This window comes from Lithobates pipiens, unplaced genomic scaffold (assembly GCF_037356315.1).
Source record: "Lithobates pipiens isolate NorthernLeopardFrog02 unplaced genomic scaffold, aLitPip1_a1.2 Scaffold_146, whole genome shotgun sequence".
Lineage (NCBI taxonomy): Eukaryota > Metazoa > Chordata > Amphibia > Anura > Ranidae > Lithobates > Lithobates pipiens.
In genome coordinates, this window is record NW_027507735.1 from 516811 (window position 1) to 534469 (window position 17659).

Genomic DNA, 17659 nt, shown 5'->3' on the forward strand with positions numbered 1-17659 from the left:
GGACGCACGCCAAACGTCCCACCACCAGGGACCTCCGTCATGAGGATGTACGCCAAACGTCCCACCAACGGGGGCCTCCACCCTGAGGATGCATGCCAAACGTCCCGCCACTGGGGACCTCCGCCACGAGGACGCACGCCAAACGTCCCACCACCAGGGACCTCCGCCGCGAGGACACATGCCAAACGGCCCACCACCGGGGACCTCCGTCATGAGGATGTACGCCAAACGTCCCGCCACCGGGGGCCTCCGCCGCGAGGATGCATGCCAAACGTCCCGCCACTGGGGACCTCCGCTTAGAGGACGTACGCCAAATGTCCCTCCGCCGCGAGGAAGCAAGCCAAATGTCCCGCCACCGGGGGCCTCCGCCGCAAGGACGTATGCCAAACGTCCCGCCACCGGGGACCTCCACTGCGAGGACACACGCGAAACGTCCCACCACCGGGGACCTCCGCCGTGAGGATGTATGCCAAACATCCCACCATCGGGGGGCCTCCGCATGCGAGGATGCACGCCAAACGTCCCGCCATCGGGGTCCTTCCCTGTGAGGACGCACACCAAACGGGGGAGGGGGAGATGAACGAGGATGGCGATCATTACAGAACCAGCCTGGCATCAGGGGATGTACGAATGTATACATTATATATACTGTACATATAAAGATATATATATATATATATATATATACACAGAGGATACATTGCATATACTGAACACACAATCACATGGATCGATCGTATTCGGGGGAGATCATCGCACTCGCAGGCTCTGTGTGCGGTCGGCCTGGCGCCGGGCCCGGTGCTGTGAATCCGGTTTCCCATGGCGATGCCGTGTCCCGGAGCCAATCCTCATCTCTTATCTAGGGAAATAAACACACACCCCATAAACACACAGCGGGGGGTGGGGCACTGCCGGGACACGTCACCCCCCTCCCCCCCCCCAATCTCAGGGAATTCCGCAACAGTCCCAACCGGATCCTGAGACACTTTCCACCAGTCCCGATATAAACCATCAACTGTCTGCACAATGAAGAGAACCCGTCACCGTATACAACTGTCACTTCTCACACAAACTCCATCTCTTATCATTACTGAGCTCCAGTCAGTGCCTAGGCTGAGATGATGTCATCAGGTCCCCTCCCCCAGTGATCAGACTGTACATTGTAACCTTGTGGAAGAATGAGGAGTCATTTCCTCAGTCTCCCCTCCCCCAGTGATCAGATTGTACATTGTAACTTTGTAGAAGGGGAGGGGTCATTTCCTCAGTCTCTACTCCCCCAGTGATCAGACTGTACATTGTAACCTTGTGGAAGGATGAGAAGTCATTTCCTCAGTCCCCTCCCCCGGTGATCAGACTGTACATTGTAACTTTGTAGAAGTAGGAGGAGTCATTTCCTCAGTCTCCTCCCACAGTGATTAGACTGTACATTGTAACTTTGTAGAAGTAGGAGGAGTCATTTCCTCAGTCTCTCCTCCCCCAGTGATCAAACTGTACATTGTAACTTTGTAGAAGAGGGAGGAGTAATTTGCTCAGTCTCCCCTCCCCCAGTGATCAGACTGTACATTGTAACTTTGTAGAAGGGGGAGGAGTCATTTCCTCTGTCTCCTCCCCCAGTGATCAGACTGTACATTGTAACCTTGTGGAAGGATGAGAAGTCATTTCCTCAGTCCCCTCCCCCAGTGATCAGACTGTACATTGTAACTTTGTAGCAAGTGACAAAGTGAGAGGCTGCAGCAGGGGGCTGATCTGTGTCCGACATTTGTGAACACAGCACAAGAACTGCACAGGCACCAGAATTGATATGATTGTGTTTTCTCTGAGCCGTCATCTCAGTCCAGGAAGTAGATGGTGAACATGGATGATGCCCAAACAAAGATGGCGCTGTCCTTCTGGAGAGCAAAGCAGAGGAAGGTATCGTCGGGGAATGATATATAATGTATACGGCATGATGATAAATGATTCCAGAAATGTGAGTGGAATTCCCTCTAATCTGCGGATTTGTAAACCCCCCCCCCCCCCATCGGGTTGGATCCTGGTTGAGTCCCCCCCCCCCCCCCCCCCGATAATTGGTTGTTCCGGGAATGTTTAGACGTCGCTCAGATTTCCTGATGATAGGAACGAGGATTGTGTGATGGTGGAATTCCTCCTCCAGTCTCCCGCATGTCACAGATTTCTCTCCTCCTCTGGTTTCCCGTTGTGTAGGAGAAGATCGGAGAATCTTCTGGGAGAAGTACGGAATAAAATAGAATTCTTTACTGTGATTCCTCACCGTATATATTCCCAGAATTCCCTCCCAATCTGACCAATCATCTCTCCGGAGTCTTCCTGACATTCCAGGGAACTCTTAAGGCGTCAGCATACCAAGACATTTTGGACAATTTCATGCTCCCAACTTTGTGGGGACAGTTTGGGGGACGGCCCCTTCCTGTTCCAACATGACTGCCCACCAGTGCACAAAGCAAGGTCCATGAAGACATGGAGGAGCGAGTTTGGGGTGGAGGAACTTGACTAAGGTCCATGAAGACATGGATGAGGGAGTTTGGGGTGGAGGAACTTGACTAAGGTCCATGAAGACATGGAGGAGGGAGTTTGGGGTGGAGGAACTTGACTAAGGTCCATGAAGAAATGTATGAGGGAGTTTGGGGTGGAGGAACTTGACTAAGGTCCATGAAGACATGGATGAGGGAGTTTGAGGTGGAGGAACTTGACTAAGGTCCATGAAGACATGGAGGAGGGAGTTTGGGGTGGAGGAACTTGACTAAGGTCCATGAAGAAATGTATGAGGGAGTTTGGGGTGGAGGAACTTGACTAAGGTCCATGAAGACATGTATGAGGGAGTTTGGGGTGGAGGAACTTGACTAAGGTCCATGAAGACATGGATGAGGGAGTTTGGGGTGGAGGAACTTGACTAAGGTCCATGAAGAAATGTATGAGGGAGTTTGGGGTGGAGGAACTTGACTAAGGTCCATGAAGACATGGATGAGGGAGTTTGGGGTGTAGGAACTTGACTAAGGTCTATGAAGACATGGAGGAGCGAGTTTGGGGTGGAGGAACTTGACTAAGGTCCATGAAGACATGGATGAGAGAGTTTGAGGTGGAGGAACTTGACTAAGGTCCATGAAGACGTGGATGAGTGAGTTTGGGGTGGAGGAACTTGACTAAGGTCCATGAAGACATGGAGGAGCGAGTTTGGGGTGGAGGAACTTGACTAAGGTCCATGAAGAAATGTATGAGGGAGTTTGGGGTGGAGGAACTTGACTAAGGTCCATGAAGAAATGTATGAGGGAGTTTGGGGTGGAGGAACTTGACTAAGGTCCATGAAGACATGGATGAGGGAGTTTGGGGTGGAGGAACTTGACTAAGGTCCATGAAGACATGGATGAGTGAGTTTGGGGTGGAGGAACTTGACTAAGGTCCATGAAGACATGGAGGAGCGAGTTTGGGGTGGAGGAACTTGACTAAGGTCCATGAAGAAATGTATGAGGGAGTTTGGGGTGGAGGAACTTGACTAAGGTCCATGAAGAAATGTATGAGGGAGTTTGGGGTGGAGGAACTTGACTAAGGTCCATGAAGAAATGTATGAGGGAGTTTGGGGTGGAGGAACTTGACTAAGGTCCATGAAGACATGGATGAGGGAGTTTGGGGTGGAGGAACTTGACTAAGGTCCATGAAGACATGGATGAGTGAGTTTGGGGTGGAGGAACTTGACTAAGGTCCATGAAGAAATGTATGAGGGAGTTTGGGGTGGAGGAACTTGACTAAGGTCCATGAAGACATGGATGAGCGAGTTTGGGGTGGAGGAACTTGACTAAGGTCCATGAAGACATGGATGAGTGAGTTTGGGGTGCAGGAACTTGACTAAGGTCCATGAAGACATGGAGGAGCGAGTTTGGGGTGGAGGAACTTGACTAAGGTCCGTGAAGACATGGAGGAGCGAGTTTGGGGTGGAGGAACTTGACTAAGGTCCATGAAGACATGGAGGAGCGAGTTTGGGGTGGAGGAACTTGACTAAGGTCCGTGAAGACATGGAGGAGCGAGTTTGGGGTGGAGGAACTTGACTAAGGTCCATGAAGACATGGAGGAGCGAGTTTGGGGTGGAGGAACTTGACTAAGGTCCATGAAGACATGGATGAGGGAGTTTGGGGTGGAGGAACTTGACTGAGGTCCATGAAGACATGGAGGAGCGAGTTTGGGGTGGAGGAACTTGACTAAGGTCCATGAAGACATGGAGGAGCGAGTTTGGGGTGGAGGAACTTGACTAAGGTCCATGAAGAAATGTATGAGGGAGTTTGGGGTGGAGGAACTTGACTAAGGTCCATGAAGACATGTATGAGGGAGTTTGGGGTGGAGGAACTTGACTAAGGTCCATGAAGACATGGATGAGGGAGTTTGGGGTGGAGGAACTTGACTAAGGTCCATGAAGAAATGTATGAGGGAGTTTGGGGTGGAGGAACTTGACTAAGGTCCATGAAGACATGGATGAGGGAGTTTGGGGTGTAGGAACTTGACTAAGGTCTATGAAGACATGGAGGAGCGAGTTTGGGGTGGAGGAACTTGACTAAGGTCCATGAAGACATGGATGAGAGAGTTTGAGGTGGAGGAACTTGACTAAGGTCCATGAAGACGTGGATGAGTGAGTTTGGGGTGGAGGAACTTGACTAAGGTCCATGAAGACATGGAGGAGGGAGTTTGGGGTGGAGGAACTTGACTAAGGTCCATGAAGAAATGTATGAGGGAGTTTGGGGTGGAGGAACTTGACTAAGGTCCATGAAGACATGGATGAGGGAGTTTGGGGTGGAGGAACTTGACTAAGGTCCATGAAGACATGGATGAGTGAGTTTGGGGTGGAGGAACTTGACTAAGGTCCATGAAGACATGGAGGAGCGAGTTTGGGGTGGAGGAACTTGACTAAGGTCCATGAAGAAATGTATGAGGGAGTTTGGGGTGGAGGAACTTGACTAAGGTCCATGAAGAAATGTATGAGGGAGTTTGGGGTGGAGGAACTTGACTAAGGTCCATGAAGACATGGATGAGGGAGTTTGGGGTGGAGGAACTTGACTAAGGTCCATGAAGACATGGATGAGTGAGTTTGGGGTGGAGGAACTTGACTAAGGTCCATGAAGAAATGTATGAGGGAGTTTGGGGTGGAGGAACTTGACTAAGGTCCATGAAGACATGGATGAGCGAGTTTGGGGTGGAGGAACTTGACTAAGGTCCATGAAGACGTGGATGAGTGAGTTTGGGGTGCAGGAACTTGACTAAGGTCCATGAAGACATGGAGGAGCGAGTTTGGGGTGGAGGAACTTGACTAAGGTCCGTGAAGACATGGAGGAGCGAGTTTGGGGTGGAGGAACTTGACTAAGGTCCATGAAGACATGGAGGAGCGAGTTTGGGGTGGAGGAACTTGACTAAGGTCCGTGAAGACATGGAGGAGCGAGTTTGGGGTGGAGGAACTTGACTAAGGTCCATGAAGACATGGAGGAGCGAGTTTGGGGTGGAGGAACTTGACTAAGGTCCATGAAGACATGGATGAGGGAGTTTGGGGTGGAGGAACTTGACTGAGGTCCATGAAGACATGGAGGAGCGAGTTTGGGGTGGAGGAACTTGACTAAGGTCCATGAAGACATGGAGGAGCGAGTTTGGGGTGGAGGAACTTGACTAAGGTCCATGAAGAAATGTATGAGGGAGTTTGGGGTGGAGGAACGTGACTAAGGTCCATGAAGACATGGAGGAGCGAATTTGGGGTGGAGGAACTTGACTGGCCTGCACAGAGTCCTGAACTCAACCCCAAAGAACACCTTTGGGATGAATTAGAGCAGGGACTGCGAGCCAGGCCTTCTCGTCCAACATCAGTGCCTGACCTCACAAATGCTCTTCTGGAAGAATGGTCAAACATTCCCATAGACACCCTCCTAAACCTTGTGGACGGCCTTCCCAGAAGAGGTGAAGCTGTTATAGCTGCAAAGGGCCAACTCAATATTGAACCCTCCGGACTAAGACTGGGGGGTCATTACAGGTCATGTGTGTGTAAAGGTGTCCCAATACTTTTGGGAATATAGTGTATATGTAAAATAAGACTGAACATTTTGAAAAAAACAAAAAAAAAACAATATCTTCTACTTTCTGTTATAAAAAATATAATTGAATGTATTTTTTGTTTTCTGATTGCATTTATAATGTAAATATGAGATGTTGGGACTTTTTTACCCCCCGGATCTCACATTAAAGAGGACCTGTCATGTTTGTTTTCTATTACACGGGATGTTTACATTCCTTGTAATAGGAACAAAAGTGACACCATTTTTATTTTTTTTAAAGAGACAGTGTCAAAATAAAAAAATAAAACGTAAAATCAATAAAATAAAATAAAAAAAATGTTTTTTAAAGCGCCCCGCCGAACGCACACGCATATGCAAAACAACGTTCAAACCACACATGTGAGGTATCGCCGCGATCGTTAGAGCGAGAGCGATAATTCTAGCCGTAGACCTCCTCTGTATCTATCAACTGGTAACCTGCAGAAATTCTGAATGTGTCGCCTGTGGAGATTTCTAGTAATTTTTTTTTAGGATTGTCGCCATTCGCACGGGTGGGGCTCGATTTTGAAGCGCGACACGTTGGGTATCAATTTACTCGTCGTAAAAAACATCATCTTTCGAATTATACAAAAAAATTGAGCTAACTTTACTGTTTTCGTTTTTTTTTTATATATATATATATATATATATATATATATATATATTTATTTTAAAAAAGTGCATTTAAAAAAAAAGAAAAATTGTGTTTGTAAGACCGCTGCACAAATACAGTGTAACATAAAATATTGCAACAATTTCTGTTTTATTCTCTAGGGCCTCTGCTAAAAAAAAAAAAAAAAAAAAAAAAAATTATTTACCGTAATTATATATAATGTCTGTTGAGGTTCTATATAAATAATGCTAAAAAAATATATTTTTTGCACATATAAAATGCCTCTGCAAAAAAAAAAAATGTTTGAGGTTCTATATATAAAAAATAAATAAAATATATATATATATATATATATATATATAATGTTTGAGGTTCTCATAATACATTATATTTATATTTTTAGCAGAGGCATTTTATATATGTAAAAAAATATATATATATAATATGAGAACTTCAAACATTATTTATATATATATATATATATTTTTTTTTTTATATATAGAACCTCAAACATTTTTTTTGCAGAGGCATTTTATATGTGCGAAAAATATATTTTTTTAGCATTATATATATAGAACCTCAACAGACATTATATATAATTACGGTAAATAATTATATATATATATATATATATATATATATATATATTTTTTTTTTTTTATATATATATATAGAACCTCAAACATTTTTTTTGCAGAGGCATTTTATATGTGCAAAAAATATATTTTTTTAGCATTATATATATAGAACCTCAACAGACATTATATATAATTACGGTAAATAATTATATATATATATATGCAAAAAATATATTTTTTTAGCATTATATATATAGAACCTCAACAGACATTATATATAATCACGGTAAATAATTTTTTATTTTTATTTTTTTTAGCAGAGGCCCTAGAGAATAAAATGGAAATTGTTGCAATATTTTATGTTACACTGTATTTGTGCAGCGATCTTACAAATGCAATTTTGTATTTCAATTGTATAATCTATATATATATAATGTTTGAAGTTCTGCTGAGTCTTTTTTTTTTTTTTTTTAGCAAAAAATAGAGATTTTAACTTATTAACAGCAATTGTTATAAATAGTCTTGGTCCTTAACCCTTTCATGACTAAGCCTATTTTTGGCATTTGGTGTTTACAAGTTAAAATCAATATTTTTTTGGAGGGGTAGTGGCATTATAAAAGGAGATGTTTTGGCGTGCCGCTCGTGCCCCTGGATGATGCAATTTTTTTTGCGAAACGCGTAGGGCTGAGCGTCACGCTAAACATCACCTCGTATTCAGTGTCCAGGCAGGACAGGTTTGTCTGTGTGTGCGTCCGGCCGGCGCGACGGACTTAAGGCTTTGAAACTTCAACGACATTGTAAGTGTTATTTTATATTTTTAAGTTCTTTTAACCGCTTCCCGACCAGCGCACGCCGATGTACGTCGACAGAATGGCACGGGCAGGCATATTGGCGTACATGTACGTCCAATCTTCAATGCCGCCCTGCCACCGGGAGCGCGCCGCCGGCGGCGCGCTCCCGCGCTGGTCGGAGACCCCCTTGAGTCCGGTCACGGGACCCGCGGACTCGATCGCCGCGGGCATACCCGCGATCGTCTCACGGGACGGCTGAATGGAGGAAATGCCGTGTAAACAGCATTTCTCCATTCTGCCTAGCAACTAGTGACGCTGATCTCTGCTCCATGTGATTGGAGCAGAGATCAGTGTTCGCTAAATGAAAGCCCAACCCCCCCACAGTTAGTAACACACCCCTAGGAACACTTAACCCCTACACTGCCACCCACTGGTTAACCCCTTCACTGCCAGTGTCATTTACACAGGAATCACTGCATTTATATAGCACTGATTACTGTATAAATGACAATGGTCCCAAAAATGTGTCAAAAATGTCCGATGTGTCCGGCATAATCACAATAAAAAAAATAAAATCGCTGATCGCCGCCATTACTAGTAAAAAAAAAAAATAATAAAAAATTATTAATAAAAATGCTATAAAACTATCCCCTATTTTGTAAACGCTATAACTTTTGCGCAAACCAATCAATAATCGCTTATTGCGATTTTTTTTTACCAAATATATGTAGAAGAATACGTATCGGCCTAAATTGAGGGAAAAAAATGTTATTTTTTATATATTTTTGGGGGATATTTATTATAACAAAAAGTAAAAAATAATGAGTTTTTTTCCAAATTGTCGCTCTATTTTTGTTTATAGCGCAAAAAATAAAAACCGCAGGGGTGATCAAATACCACCAAAAGAAAGCTCTATTTGTGGGAAAAAAAAAAGGACGTCAATTTTGTTTGGGAGCCGCGTCGCACGACTGCGCAATTGTCAGTTAAAGTAACGCAGCGCCGAATCGCAAAAAGTGGTCTGGTCTTTGACCAGCAAAATGGTCCGAGGGGCTGAAAGTGGTTAATCTGTTATAGTGCATTTAGCGCGGCTTAATATTTTTCCTAATTTCTTTATACTAGTAATGGTGCCGATCAGCGACTTATAGTGTGGCAGACAATCTGACACTAACTGACATCACCAGTGAAGCTTTTAGTTACACAAAGCCACAAGTTTTTAATTGTGCTCCATTACAACCCTCCAGCCGCCAGTGTCCCAACATTCAATGACATGATTGGTTGATAAGGAGGATGTTGGGTGTGGTAGCCTTGTTTGCTCCTCCCTATCAGCACTGGGGTCACATTAGCTGACTGATGGAGAGAATTAAGGGAGAAGAGAAAACATAGGCATACTAGTCAGTACCAGTGTGCAAAGGTGGATTTGCTTTGGAAGAATAAATCGCTTCTAACGATGGGCGTCCTATGTGCGTGGATGTGGCTGAGCTATGTAAAACTGTTAGTTGAGTTTTTCCCGCGTCTGGAGACCGCGCTGAATTATAACGGGTCCCGTGACTGGACAGAGATTGAGAAACACTATCATCATCGTAATAAGGACACTGGCTGGGAAGTGTCTAGGGGGAGATCAAGAGCTTAAATAAGTGGCTAACTACACTTACTGGCCACTTTGTGATGTCCTCCTTCCTAGTAGCGGGTTCTACCCCCTTTATTTGGTCCCCCTTGCTAGTAGCAGGTTGGATCCCCTTTGGCCTTCATTCTTGGTGGCAGAGATACAACAAGGTGTTGGAAACGTTCCTCAGAGATGTTGCTCCATAGTGACCTGATAACATCACACGGTTGCTGCAGATTTGTCAGCTGCACGTCCATGATGCCGAATCTCCCGTTCCACCACATCCCAAAGGTGCTCTATTGGATGAGATGTGGTGAGTGTGGAGGCCATTGGAGGACAGGGACCTCATTGTCCAGTGGTGAGATGATTGGAGCTTTGTGACATGGGGCATTATAGCCATCAGAAGATGGGGACACCCCATCCCCCACACCATTAGACCCCACCACCAGCCTGAACCGGTGATATCCCATCCCCCACACCATTACACCCCCCACCACCAGCCTGAACCGGTGATATCCCATCCCCCACACCATTACACCCCCCACCACCAGCCTGAACCGGTGATACCCCATCCCCCGCACCATTACACCCCCACCACCAGCCTGAACCGGTGATACCCCATCCCCCACACCATTACACCCCCAGCACCCTAAGTGAAAATGTCCAAATTGGGCCCAATTAGCCATTTTCCCTCCCCCCGGTGTCATGTGACTCGTTAGTGTTACAAGGTCTCAGGTGTGAATGGGGAGCAGGTGTGTTAAATTTGGTGTTATCGCTCTCACTCTCTCATCCTGGTCACTGGAAGTACAACATGGCACCTCATAGCAAAGAACTCTCTGAGGATCTGAAGATAAGAATTGTCGCTCTACATAAAGATGGCCTAGGCTATAAGAAGATTGCCAAGACCCAGAAACTGATCTGCAGCACGGTGGCCAAGACCATACAGCGGTATAACAGGACGGGTTCCCCTCAGAACAGGCCTCGCCATGGTCCACCAAAGAAGTTGAGGTCACGTGATCAGCGTCATCTCCAGAGGTTGTCTTTGGGAAATAGACGTATGAGTGCTGCCAGCATTGCTGCAGAGGTTGTAGGGGTGGGGGTTCAGCCTGTCAGTGCTCAGACCATACGCCGCACACTGCATCAAATTGGTCTGCATGGCTGTCATCCCAGAAGGAAGCCTCTTCTAAAGATGATGCACAAGAAAGACCACAAACAGTTTGCTGAAGACAAGCAGACTAAGGAGATGGATTACTGGAACCATGTCCTGTGCTCTGATGAGACCAAGATAAAGGTATTTGGTGTCAGATGGTGTCAGGCGTGTGTGGGGGCAACCAGGTGAGGAGGACAAAGACAAGTGTGTCTTGTCTACAGTCAGGCATGGTGGTGGGAGTGTCATGGTCTGGGGCTGCATGAGTGCTGCCGGCACTGGGGGGCTACAGATCATTGAGGGGACCATGAATGCCAACATGTACTGTGACATACTGAAGCAGAGCATGATCCCCTCCCTTCAGAGACTGGACCGCAGGGCAGTATTCCAACATGATAACCCCCCCAAACACACCTCCAACACCACCACTGCCTTGCTAAAGAAGCTGAGGGTAAAGGTGATGGACTGGCCAAGCATGTCTCCAGACCTAAACCCTATTGATCATCTGTGGGGCGTCCTCAGAGGGAAGGTGGAGGAGGGGAAGGTCTCCAACATCCACCAGCTCTGTGATGTCATCATGGGGGAGGGGAAGAGGACTCCGGTGACGACCTGTGAAGCTCTGCTGACCTCCATGCCCAAGAGGGTGAAGACAGTGCTGGAAAATAATGGCGGCCACACAAAATATTCACACTTTGGGCCCAATTTGGAGATTTTCACTTAGGGGTGTACTGACTTTTGTTGCCAGCGGTTTAGACATTAATGGCTGTGTGTTGAGTTATTTTGAGGGGACAGGAAATTTACACTGTTATACAAGCTGTACACTCACTACTTTACATTGTAGACAAGTGTCATTTCTTCAGTGTTGTCACATGAAAAGAGAGAAGGAATGTCACTGAGGGGTGTACTTACTTTTGTCAGATACAGTATATATATAATATAATGTGTGTTATATGCTGCATTCACAAAGGCAGGGCTGTCCTCCAGCACAGACAAGGAAAACAACATCAAAGTGACGGAGTAATTGAGGTCGGGGTGGGGCTTCCTGTCCACTTCTTATCCAATGTATATAAAGCAGCCCCCCCCCCCTTCCGCATTCATATCTCTATACATGGGCAAGGTGGAACTGAACAATTGTTACCAAAACTGGACTGCAGGGGGCGAGGATTTCTCCCAGCTCAGGGCAACTGCCTTCCAGGCCATAGAGTAGATGCAGACCTAAAAAGGTCCATTCCTTTCCACTGCACCAGGTTCCTCCAGTAGGCCCAGCCAGTGCAGGGACCAGGTCATCCAGAGCCCAGGGCAAACATGCCAAACTGCACCCCCAGCCCCCAAGGTGTATGAGCATTATGCATCATCAAAAATCCCCCCCCCCCAAAAAAAACTGAGCACTAATCTTTTTTACCCCCTAAGCAAAAATCCCCTCTCCTCCTGGTGCAAATCTGTTCCCCTGCTGAAATCCCCCCTCCCAGCACCAATCTTACCCCCCCACCCCCCAATTCAAGTGCCCCCCCTAGCCAAAAAATCACTCCTCCTAGCACAAATTATCTACCCCTAAGATTACCCCTCCCAATAACCCCACTGAAAATCCCCCCTTCCAGCACAAAGCGCCCCAATCATCCTTCCTAGCACAAATCTTCTTCCACCATTCCTTCTCCCCCTAAATTTTAGTATACCCCCCAAATTTCCCCTCCTAGAACAATACTTACTCCCTGCTGCCCCCCAAATCCCCATTTCCAACACAAATCCCCTCCCCCCTGTTTCCTTGTGGTGCCCCCCCCCCACCACCCATGATACCACAGTGCCCAGGGCAGCCGCCCCTCCTGCCCACCCCTTGTCCCGGCCCTGGGCCCAGCATACAGATCCTTAGGGGAAGAGGGGTACAGGAGGTGCCTACCACTGCATTGATAATACCGACAATTGCCCCCGCCCACCCCGCCCCCCAAGAATTGTGAAACAGCAGAGCAATCCCAGAACACACATAAAATCCCCCTTCTGGGGAGTAGATTCCCAGCAGGCCGGAGAGGTCGTTGGGTTGACAAAAAAAAAAAAGTCCATCTCAAAAAGTTGGGAGGTGTGTCAATGCAGGATCTCGGATGGAACCGTTCTGTCTCTGATGGAAACAAGCTATACGAAGGGGAAGCCCCAAATTTCCAGCCAATCATCTTCACCGAGATCCATTTCTGCCTGACGGTTTACAGGTCTGGTGGGGATCCCGACAAGAGATACTTATAGATAGGAGAATTGGTTTGTTGGTGGAACTAGATGGACTTGTGTCCTTTTTTTTTTCAACCAGACTAACTATGGCGGAGGAAGACCTGTCCAGATCATTCCAAATCAGAAGGTTTCCACCACGATTTATGGAGAGAGAAGATGGAAACCCAAGGAGATACCAGAAGAGAAGATCTGGCGGTCAGTGATATTTGGCGGGAAGGGGACGGCGGGACCGCGAGGCACACGAAGGGTTCCGAAAAACCAACAATCGACCTTTTTGGATCTGTTTTCCATGCTCCTGGATAGGCCCTCAGGCAGCCTGGTGTCCCCGGGATAGGCCCTCAGGCAGATTAGCAGCCTGGTGTCTCCGGGGATAGGTCCTCAGGCAGATTAGCAGCCTGGTGTCCCCGGGATAGGCTCTCAGGCAGATTAGCAGCCTGGTGTCCCCGGGGATAGGCCCTCAGATAGCCTAGCAGCCAGGTATCCCCGGGATATGCCCTCAGGCAGCCTGGTGTCCCCGGGATAGGCCCTCAGGCAGATTAGCAGCCAGGTGTCCCCCGGGATAGGCCCTCAGGCAGCCTAGCAGTCAGGTGTCCCCGGGATAGGCCCTCAGGCAGCCTGGTGTCCCTGGGATAGGCCCTCAGGCAGATTAGCAGCCTGGTGTCCCCGGGATAGGTCCTCAGGCAGATTAGCAGCCAGGTGTCCCCGGGATAGGCTCTCAGGCAGATTAGCAGCCTGGTGTCTCCGGGATAGGCTCTCAGGCAGATTAGCAGCCTGGTGTCTCCGGGATAGGCCTTCAGGCAGATTAGCAGCCTGGTATCCCCAGGATAGGCCCTCAGGCAGATTAGCAGCCTGGTGTCCCCGGGATAGGCCCTCAGGCAGTCAGGTGTCCCCGGGATAGGCCCTCAGGCAGATTAGCAGCCAGGTATCCCCGGGATAGGCCCTCAGGCAGCCAGGTGTCCCCAGGATAGGCCCTCAGGCAGATTAGCAGCCTGGTGTCCCCGGGATAGGCCTCTGGCTTCTGGCCTAGCAACCTAACACACACATCCACCCAGACAGCCGTCCAGGTGGCACAGAACCCCCCATCACCCGACTCCACCCAAATAAATAGACTCTCCCAGCAGGCCAAGGGACCCAAGAAGATCCCTGCCCATTGGCTGAGACACCCCATCCATTCATGATCTGTCCTTGCTATGCCCTCGTCTATCTAATGTCACCAGCTATAACGCCACCTAGTGACAGAAGATAGAAGTGCAGCAATTCCAGAATTAGGAGGAAGTCAGTGGATCTCCTAACAATTAGCCAGGACAACTACTACCTGGCAAACTGAATTTGTTATCCACCTAAACACCAGCGTGCTACATATGAGATATTTATTGTTATCCTCCCTTCATATCCACAGCTCTGTAAATCCGGCCACCCACGTCACAATGTGATTGTACAATCTTCATCAGATTCACCGATAACAGAGGATTACAAGGACCCATCTGATTGGACACACAGTGACTGGATGATGAGAATCTGCAGATCCAGAGAGAGGAGAATCTTCGCCCAGGAAACGGGTTTTATTTCCCAAGAATTGGGGAAGATGAACGGTGACAGCGATGACGTTGGCGGAGCGATAAGAAATTCTCAGTGTTTGTTTAGCAGTTATTCTTCGTGCCTGACCCAGCCGAGCGACCCTCACAGCAACCCCCACAGCGTCCCTCACAGCGCCCTTCACAGCGACCCCCACAGCGTCCCTCACAGCGCCCTTCACAGCGACCCCCACTGCGCCCTTCACAGCTACCCCCACAGCGTCCCTCACAGCGACCCCCACAGCGCCCTTCACAGCGCCCCCCCACAGCGCCCTTCACAGCGTCCCTCACAGCAACCCCCACAGCGACCCTCACAGCGCCCTTCACAGCGCCCCTCACAGCGCCCTTCACAGCGCCCCCCACAGCGCCCTTCACAGCGTCCCTCACAGCAACCCCCACAGCGACCCTCACAGCGCCCTTCACAGCGCCCCCCCCCCCCACAGCGACCCTCACAGTGCCCCCCCAGGGCTGGGCATGAGGCACATGCAGGCTCTGTGCCTGGGACCCTCGCTGGGGAAAGATTGGGAGAGACGTGGCACCGAGACACGAATATGATATAAAAACGATGATTATTTCTAGGCGAGTAACACGATCCGAACGTCTGATATTTATTAGGTGGATGAGGAATGACGTCTCCGCACAGCGATGGGCTCCTGATTGGGAGCAAATGATTCATAATCTGCTTATGTATAGAAATGGTCGGCGACTTTCTGCATGTGATCCGATTTACTGGAGAGACGAATTGAATTTGTTTTATTTGGTGGTAATGTCTGTTATTGGTTATTTTGTTGTGTTTTGTATCTTCTTCAGTTTGTTGTTGTGATCTTGTGTTTTCTGCGTCACAAAAACTTCCCAATTTCTCTTTTGGGATTAATAAAGTATTTTGTATCAATTGCAAGTTCATTGTTTACTCAGGTTGTATTTCCGACTCTTACAATGAAAACATTTCTCCAATCCATTCTCAGAGTCCCGGCCTCCATCGCTATCCTCAGCCTTTCGTATCTGCCCTGAGCTTCAATATCTTTTCTCGGACTCCATCTCTGTCCTCCGCCTCCATGCCTGTCCTCAGCTTCAATGTCTGTCCTCCGCCTCCACATCTGTCCTCAGCCTTTCGTATCTGCCCTGAGCTTCAATATCTTTTCTCGGCCTCCATCTCTGTCCTCCGCCTCCATGCCTGTCATCAGCTTCAATGTTTGTCCTCCACCTCCACATCTGTCCTCAGCCTTCGTATCTGCCCTGAGCTTCAATATCTTTTCTCGGCCTCCATCTCTGTCCTCCGCCTCCATGCCTGTCATCAGCTTCAATGTCTGTCCTCCGCCTCCACATCTGTCCTCAGCCTTTCGTATCTGCCCTGAGCTTCAATATCATTTCTCGGCCTCCATCTCTGTCCTCCGCCTCCATGCCTGTCCTCAGCTTCAATGTCTGTCCTCCGCCTCCACATCTGTCCTCAGCCTTTCATATCTGCCCTGAGCTTCAATATCTTTTCTCGGCCTCCATCTCTGTCCTCCGCCTCCATGCCTGTCCTCGGCTTCAATGTCTGTCCTCCGCCTCCACATCTGTCCTCAGCCTTTCGTATCTGCCCTGAGCTTCAATATCTTTTCTCGGCCTCCATCTCTGTCCTCCGCCTCCATGCCTGTCATCAGCTTAAATGTCTGTCCTCCGCCTCCACATCTGTCCTCAGCCTTTCGTATCTGCCCTGAGCTTCAATATCTTTTCTCGGCCTCCATCTCTGTCCTCCGCCTCCATGCCTGTCATCAGCTTCAATGTCTGTCCTCCGCCTCCACATCTGTCCTCAGCCTTTTGTATCTGCCCTGAGCTTCAATATCTTTTCTCGGCCTCCATCTCTGTCCTCCGCCTCAATGCCTGTCATCAGCTTCAATGTCTGTCCTCCGCCTCCACATCTGTCCTCAGCCTTTCGTATCTGCCCTGAGCTTCAATATCTTTTCTCGGCCTCCATCTCTGTCCTCCGCCTCAATACCTGTCATCAGCTTCAATGTCTGTCCTCCGCCTCCACATCTGTCCTCAGCCTTTCGTATCTGCCCTGAGCTTCAATATCTTTTCTCAGCCTCCATCTCTGTCCTCCGCCTCCATGCCTGTCCTCAGCTTCAATGTCTGTCCTCTGCCTCCACATCTGTCCTCAGCCTTTCGTATCTGCCCTGAGCTTCAATATCTTTTCTCGGCCTCCATCTCTGTCCTCCGCCTCCATGCCTGTCATCAGCTTCAATGTCTGTCCTCCGCCTCCACATCTGTCCTCAGCCTTTCGTATCTGCCCTGAGCTTCAATATCTTTTCTCGGCCTCCATCTCTGTCCTCCGCCTCCATGCCTGTCATCAGCTTCAATGTCTGTCCTCCGCCTCCACATCTGTCCTCAGCCTTTCGTATCTGCCCTGAGCTTCAATATCTTTTCTCGGCCTCCATCTCTGTCCTCCACCTCAATGCCTGTCATCAGCTTCAATGTCTGTCCTCCGCCTCCACATCTGTCCTCAGCCTTTCGTATCTGCCCTGAGCTTCAATATCTTTTAAGAAAACCAAAGATCCACCGCTCCAGGTCAGTCCACCGGTAGACTACTAACTCTCCAGGCAGGTGGGGGTTCCAGGTGCAGGCTGATTGCACAAACCAATTATATGGAAAACAAACAAAACTCTCTGGACAGCCGCACTCCGGATTAGATGAAAAATAAAAGTGCCTTTATTTCTTCAAGTGAAAAAACTCCATATCACACGAATCACCGCAGCAAAGGGAAAAAACATAGAACAAAATTTCTGATGCGTTTCACGCTAAAAAACCAACGCTTACTCACAGCTAACTTTTGTGAAAAGCAAATATATACTATACAGGTGTCAACATGTGATAGTAAAAGCAAAAGTGAAAAGCGGTGACAGCTGATGAACCATCATCATGAAGTCTCCACACTTGTGTCTCCTGCACTTAATCATTAAATGACTAAGGAAAAGAAGAAAAAAAGAAAGAAAAGAAAGGAAAAGGAGAAAGAAAGAAGAAGGGGAAGAAAAGGGGGGGAGGAAGGGAAAGAGGGGGGATGGGAAAAGAAGGAGGGGGGAGGG